This window comes from Parasteatoda tepidariorum, chromosome 6, assembly GCF_982258835.1.
Source record: "Parasteatoda tepidariorum strain Cologne lab strain chromosome 6, Ptep-v5.0, whole genome shotgun sequence".
Classification (NCBI taxonomy): domain Eukaryota; kingdom Metazoa; phylum Arthropoda; class Arachnida; order Araneae; family Theridiidae; genus Parasteatoda; species Parasteatoda tepidariorum.
In genome coordinates, this window is record NC_141760.1 from 27,253,903 (window position 1) to 27,262,258 (window position 8,356).

Consider the following 8,356-nt stretch of genomic DNA (forward strand, 5'->3'; position numbering starts at 1 on the left):
GAAGATAGCCCCCGAAAATGAGGAAAATAAAAAATTCAAACTCCATTCGTTTGACCATTTTTTGACCACAAATGACCACCCTTTAAATTTTTTTGACCACCCTTATTTTGGACATAATCCTGAAAATTAAATTCGGGGGCTAACTTCGCATTTTCACGCCAAATGAATAAAAATCAAATTTTTATATTGTATTCGTTTGACCACTTTTTGACCACAAATGACCACCCTTTAATTTTTTTTGACCACCCTTATTTTGGACACAATCCCAAAAATTAAATTCGGAGGCTAACTTCGCATTTTTTCGAAAAATATATAAAAATCCAATTTTTATATTGTATTCGTTTGACCACTTTTTGACCACAAATGACCACCCTTTAAATTTTTTTGACCACCCTTATTTTGGACACAATCCTGAAAATTAAATTCGGGGGCTAACTTCGCATTTTCACGCCAAATGAATAAAAATAAAATTTTTATATTGTATTCGTTTGACCACTTTTTGACCACAAATGACCACCCTTTAATTTTTTTGACCACCCTTATTTTGGACACAATCCCAAAAATTAAATTCGGAGGCTAACTTCGCATTTTTTCGAAAAATCTTTAAAAATCCAATTTCTGTATTGTATTCGTTTGACCACTTTTTGACCACAAATGACCACCCCTTAATTTTTTTTGACCACCCTTATTTTGGACATAATCCTGAAAATTAAATTCGGGGGCTAACTTCGCATTTTCACGCCAAATGAATAAAAATCAAATTTTTATATTGTATTCGTTTGACCACTTTTTGACCACAAATGACCACCCTTTAATTTTTTTTGACCACCCTTATTTTGGACATATTCCTAAAAATTAAATTCGGGGGCTAACTTCGCATTTTCATGAAAATAAATAAAAATCAAATTTTTATATTGTATTCGTTCGACCACTTTTTGACCACAAATGACCACACTTTAATTTTTTTTGACCACCCTTATTTTGGACACAATCCCAAAAATTAAATTCGGGGGCTAACTTCGCATTTTTTCGAAAAATATATAAAAATCCAATTTTTATATTGTACTCGTTTGACCACAAATGACCACCCTTTAATTTTTTTTGACCACCCTTATTTTGGACATATTCCTAAAGATAAAACTGGCGTGAAGTTAGTCCTCAAAATTCAGAAAAATAACAAATTTCAACTGCACTCGTTCAACTGCACAACATTTTTGACTACAAATGACGACCTTGAAGTTTTTCCGACAATTCTTATTTCAGTCTTTCTTTTAGCGATATCAATATAATATATTTTAATTATAGCTGACATCTAAACGTAGTAATGATCAAAAACTTTTTCTTGCAATATAAAAATTTTAAAAATAAATTCCAAAATGACTATGTACTTCAAATGCAATGATTATAATCCATAAAAACGAGGAATGCTAAAAACTATATGTATTAGTTTTGTTCACATTAATCGTATCTTTATTTTCTGCAATGTTATTTTAAAATTGTTTTACAAGTAGAAAAATAAAAGTTTAATAAGATGTAGTAAATCTAAAACATTTCTAAAACAATTATTAAGTAGTTATACTGTTTAAAAACATTTTTCTCAATAATGATATATAAAATTTAACATATTACCTCTATAAAAGAGTAGAAATAGTTTCATAGCAATAAAGTTATTTTAGAAACCAACCATAACACCTTTTTCTCCAGTAGTGTATTAGCTTTCATCAATATTATATATATATAGATAGTAAATAGTTATTCTTCTCTAGCCATGGTACATAAAATTAGTTATATATTAAATTAGCATACAATAACAAGTATTATTTAGCTTTACTATCTAAGAATTCTTCATTAACATTTAGGCATTTTATTTTAAAAAACATTGATTTTTGTAAAATATAGAAATAATTATATACAAAATAGAAACACATATCTTATCACTATATTAAATTCAATAATACGAATGCAGATGAAGAAAACTTAAAAATTTCACTAAAGCAAAATAATAAAAAAAGAGGGAAATACCTAACACCTTGTCCAGAAATATCTTTCATACATAATCGACCCATCAGAAAAAAACAAAATTCTATTATAAGGAATGGTAACATTCAGTCTGCTCTATATATTGGGACAAGATTAATGGAAATTCGAAATACATGTGCATTTGATTCCATAGTGGAAATAATGTCTACAGCTTACATGGATAACAGGCATCATTTTTTAAAATTAAATGATATCAATAATGATGAACAAATATTTTCATTCATAAAAAATTATGCAACAGCTGGTTTTACAAGAAATTTCTACAAAGATAGAGCTCTAATTTTAATGAATATAATAAATAGCGATAACTGCAGTATTTTAAACTGCGCAATTAATATTGGATCAATTATAAATCAGTTGTTTAAAGTAACTCCATCAGCAATCGAAACTGGCATGTGTCCTCACTGTGGAATTTTGAAGAAAGATTATACTTTGATTGAAATTCCTTATGATGAAATTATTGAGCTATGTTTGAAAGAGTACATTGAAACCTTTGTGGAACAATATTTCTTGGATAAAAAACTGAAATGTCAGAAATTGTTCAACAGTTTCGCCAACATCACAATGAACAGACGGTACTTCAAGATATACCAGAAAAAATATTGATTCAGAAACAGCAGTATATATTAGCTGGATTCGTACAGTATATGGGACCAATCGAACACAATTCAATAGGACATTATATTTCCTTTTGCAGACGAATACGGAATTCCTGGGAAATACGAGATGATATGCTAGGTGAACGTAAACTTTTAAATGATTCATTAAATAAAAAAATTAATCCACATATTTTGGTCTATACAAATTATGAAGATTAGTCGAATTAATCTTTTTAAATACTGTTCGAATTTTTCATAAGTAGTTGTTTAATGTAGTGCACAGAAAGAAAACATATTTTCTTAATAGCTAATGATCATTTGATCGGATTTTCAATTTGATCATAAGATCAAAAGATTTCAAGGTGTTCGCTTTCTTAACAATTGAAAATTATTTAAATTGTAAAATACGAAAAAGAAAGTTTTGATATTAAATTATAAATATTAAAATATTTGTCTTTTCTGAAACTTAAATTTCAATGGGTCTACGAGACTTCGAATTGTTCAATTGTTAAAATAGTAACGAAATGATTCATGAAAGAATACCTTTTGAAAAATGTGTTAATACACGATTGGATTTACTTCTATTTCATGTTTTTTTTAGTGCTTTTAACAATCTGTCTTTATCTCATTTCATTTGTACATACTTTACATATGTTCTTACTTGTATTAGAGTAATTATTTAACACATTTATTTGGTTACAACATTGTGAAAAAAATACCTTTCTATTTGTAATTGCTAAAATTCTAATAATGATTAAGACCCGATTGTAAATAGTATTGGTAAGTTTTGTGCAGTTTGTTTGAAATTGTTTTCTCCATTGTTTTTGCATAAATTAAAGTTATGTCAGTTTGAGAATGTAATTTAATATAGTGATAAGATATGTGTTTCTATTTTGTATATAATTATTTCTATATTTTACAAAAATCAATGTTTTTTAAAATAAAATGCCTAAATGCTAATGAAGAATTCTTAGCTACTCTTAGATTTGAGAATTTAATTTAATATAGTGATAAGATATGTGTTTCTATTTTGTATATAATTATTTCTATATTTTACAAAAATCAATGTTTTTTAAAATAAAATGACTAAATGCTAATGAAGAATTCTTAGATAGTAAAGCTAAATAATACTTGTTATTGTATGCTAATTTAATATATAACTAATTTTATGTACCATGGCTAGAGAAGAATAACTATTTACTATCTATATATATATAATATTGATGAGAGCTAATACACTACTGGAGAAAAAGGTGTTATGGTTGGTTTCTAAAATAACTTTATTGCTATGAAACTATTTCTAATCTTTTATAGAGGAAATATTTTAAATTTTATATATCATTATTGAGAAAAATGTTTTTAAACAGTATAACTACTTAATAATTGTTTTAGAAATGTTTTAGATTTACTACATCTTATTAAACTTTTATTTTTCTACTTGTAAAACAATTTTAAAATAACATTGCAGAAAATAAAGATACGATTAATGTGAACAAAACTAATACATATAGTTTTTAGCATTCCTCGTTTTTATGGATTATAATCATTGCATTTGAAGTACATAGTCATTTTGGAATTTATTTTTAAAATTTTTATATTGCAAGAAAAAGTTTTTGATCATTACTACGTCTAGATGTCAGCTATAATTAAAATATATTATATTGATATCGCTAAAAGAAAGACTGAAATAAGAATTGTCGGAAAAACTTCAAGGTCGTCATTTGTAGTCAAAAATGTTGTGCAGTTGAACGAGTTGAACGAGTGCAGTTGAAATTTGTTATTTTCCTGAATTTTGAGGACTAACTTCACGCCAGTTTTATCTTTAGGAATATGTCCAAAATAAGGGTGGTCAAAAAAAATTAAAGGGTGGTCATTTGTGGTCAAACGAGTACAATATAAAAATTGGATTTTTATATATTTTTCGAAAAAATGCGAAGTTAGCCCCCGAATTTAATTTTTGGGATTGTGTCCAAAATAAGGGTGGTCAAAAAAAATTAAAGTGTGGTCATTTGTGGTCAAAAAGTGGTCGAACGAATACAATATAAAAATTTGATTTTTATTTATTTTCATGAAAATGCGAAGTTAGCCCCCGAATTTAATTTTTAGGAATATGTCCAAAATAAGGGTGGTCAAAAAAAATTAAAGGGTGGTCATTTGTGGTCAAAAAGTGGTCAAACGAATACAATATAAAAATTTGATTTTTATTCATTTGGCGTGAAAATGCGAAGTTAGCCCCCGAATTTAATTTTCAGGATTATGTCCAAAATAAGGGTGGTCAAAAAAAATTAAGGGGTGGTCATTTGTGGTCAAAAAGTGGTCAAACGAATACAATACAAAAATTGGATTTTTAAAGATTTTTCGAAAAAATGCGAAGTTAGCCTCCGAATTTAATTTTTGGGATTGTGTCCAAAATAAGGGTGGTCAAAAAATATTAAAGGGTGGTCATTTGTGGTCAAAAAGTGGTCAAACGAATACAATATAAAAATTTTATTTTTATTCATTTGGCGTGAAAATGCGAAGTTAGCCCCCGAATTTAATTTTCAGGATTATGTCCAAAATAAGGGTGGTCAAAAAAATTTAAAGGGTGGTCATTTGTGGTCAAAAAGTGGTCAAACGAATACAATATAAAAATTGGATTTTTATATATTTTTCGAAAAAATGCGAAGTTAGCCTCCGAATTTAATTCTTGGGATTGTGTCCAAAATAAGGGTGGTCAAAAAAAATTAAAGGGTGGTCATTTGTGGTCAAAAAGTGGTCAAACGAATACAATATAAAAATTTGATTTTTCTTCATTTGGCGTGAAAATGCGAAGTTAGCCCCCGAATTTAATTTTCAGGATTATGTCCAAAATAAGGGTGGTCAAAAAAATTTAAAGGGTGGTCATTTGTGGTCAAAAAGTGGTCAAACGAATACAATATAAAAATTGGATTTTTATATATTTTTCGAAAAAATGCGAAGTTAGCCTCCGAATTTAATTCTTGGGATTGTGTCCAAAATAAGGGTGGTCAAAAAAAATTAAAGGGTGGTCATTTGTGGTCAAAAAGTGGTCAAACGAATACAATATAAAAATTTGATTTTTCTTCATTTGGCGTGAAAATGCGAAGTTAGCCCCCGAATTTAATTTTCAGGATTATGTCCAAAATAAGGGTGGTCAAAAAAATTTAAAGGGTGGTCATTTGTGGTCAAAAAATGGTCAAACGAATGCAGTTTGAATTTTTTATTTTCCTCATTTTCGGGGGCTATCTTCGCATAGCTCAAAAAGCAAGTAATATGAAGTTTGGACCCCTTAATGTTAATTTTACTTTTCGCTTCTTTCACCATAACTCGAAAACTTTTTAATCGGATAAAGAAAATTTTGAGCACAATTATATACGTCGTTTATCCAACGGTAACTCCATGCAAAAAATAAATTTTAGTAAATATTTATTTTTTCATGTAATAATAGTTGAAAAAATTTTAAATTTTACAAAAATTTAATTTATTCTAAGGTATAAAAATTTTACATTATTTTAAAGCATGTAAATTTACATGGCAAAATACAAAATTTGAGCTAAATCGGTTAAATAGTTCCTGAGAAATCTAATTTTAAAAAAGTCTTATATTTAATACTCCCAATAAAAGGAGTCTTAACTTTCTCCGAAAAATGTTTTACGCTAATACAGACTAATTTGTGTAACAAAATCTTTACTAATAACATTCATAATAATTAGTACCTGTTTGAAATGAATACATGATTTTGAACAATATTTAGAAAATTATCTCGGTGATTATCTCCCATATTTGAATTTCTTAAAAGTATACCTAATTATGTTTCTTAATATTTGTGCTGAAAATTGGTTAAACACAAGCGTATAAAATCATATTTTAAATTTTTCCTTCTCGTTTCTGCTGTTAAGTAATGAAATTGTTTGAGTTCTTTATAAGTTTGATGTATTATTAACCTTACTTTCAAAATAAAGTACACAATTACATAATTTGAGACGCAAGTACAATTTTTACATTAAAAAAAAACATTTTTTGCTTTGAATAACAGAAAGAAAAGAATTGCAATCACTGATATGCCTTAGTGGCGCCTTTTAAAATTTTCCAAATTACATATCTAACAGCGTTATAACAAAAAACAGAGCCTAAAAACAGGTAAAAGTTAGCAAATTCTGGTAATTTAAGCATACTTTTTTTCTCAATGTGATGCACTAACCAAATATTTCCCCTAATATCGAACATATTAATGCATAATAGGCAATGATTAAAACTTTACTCTCAACTCTCGTTTATGGATAAAGTGAATAAAAATAGCTTTACCCATTTTTCGAATTAATATTTGAAACAGAAATAAATAGAAGACTTTGCAAGCAATATCTACGTAATATTGCATATACATGTATTGCACTGATGAACCGTATTTCGCATTCTTAAAAGATTTTGAAAAACAAAGAATCTATTAAAATTGATGAACATTAATAAATATGAATTAATTACTTTATGGTAATATTGATGGAAAAATTCAAAGAATAGAATGTAAAAACTTAAAATCGTAGAAATGTGGTAATTAAAATAAGATCTGCAAAATGCACACTGGCTATGGCCATGAAATGTATTCTCATCTGTTACTATATAAAACTACTATTTGATAAAACAAAATAAAATCGATGCAACTCATTCTAATGCTTAAACAGAAATTTAAATCTACAATAAGATTTTTAATTACATTTATAAACATAACATATCTCTTTGAACAAAATATGTGATATGCAGGTGATTATTAAACAGACTGATGAAAATAACAAAAAGTAAAATTTAAAAAAAAAATGAAAACCGAAATAATAACTTAATCTATTTATTAAAATAGGGTCTGCAGAATTCACACTGACTATGGCCACGAAGTATATTCACCTGTCACTGAATAGAACTACTATTTGGTATACCAAATAAAATCGCTAAAATGCTAAACAGCAGTTTAAATCTATAATAAGATTTTTAATTACATTTATAAGCATATGATATCTCTACACACAAAATATGTGATATTCGGGTGATAATTAAACAAACTGATGAAAATAACGAAAGGTAAAATTTAAAAAACAACTGAAAACTGGAATAATAACTTAATCAATTTATTAAAATAGGGTTTACAGAATGCGTAATGACTAGGGCCACGAGATGTTCGTATCTACCTCTGCAGAAAACTAATATTTGGTAAACGAAAAAAAAATTGACGAATTAATTTTTAAAACTTAAACTGTAATTTAGAACGAGAGTAAGAATTTTAATTACATTTGCGCTTTTAATATGTCGCTTTGCAAATAAATGCGTTTTTTTTTATGTAATAATCAAACAGACTTACTATGCGCCAAATAACAGTTGCAGTGCGTGTATTGTCCGTACCTTGTTTTGCAGAGAAATGGAAGAGATATTGCAAAATGCAAGAGCTTATGCTATTTTCTCTTACGACACGGCAAAGCAAAAAAAATTTTTGAAAATCATCTTTTTTTTCTGAAAGGAAGCCATTTTGATTATATATTTTTTATTCAGTTACCTGCAAAATTTAAAGTAAACATCTAAAGTTCAAGAAATAAAATAACATAAAAACATACAACATTTTTTGAGATTCATTATGATTTTGTAAATATCATTGTTTCCTTGAAAACAAACTTTACGAGCAAATGAGCTTGTTTTTTTTTTTTCAAAGAAAAGTCAGATAAGCAAAGAAGGCATTT

General features: G+C 27.3%; 1 protein-coding gene across 1 annotated transcript in view; it reads right to left on the minus strand.

Annotated features, from left to right (window-relative positions):
- The window catches only part of LOC107442409 (stearoyl-CoA desaturase 5), a 75,838-nt gene extending 67,734 nt beyond the window's left edge, over positions 1-8,104 (minus strand). Inside the window, exon 1 of the mRNA XM_016055975.4 lies at positions 7,984-8,104. The gene's annotated coding sequence lies outside the window, so the exon portion shown is untranslated. The remainder of the gene's footprint in view (positions 1-7,983) is intronic.
- Positions 8,105-8,356: the final 252 nt, after the last annotated feature.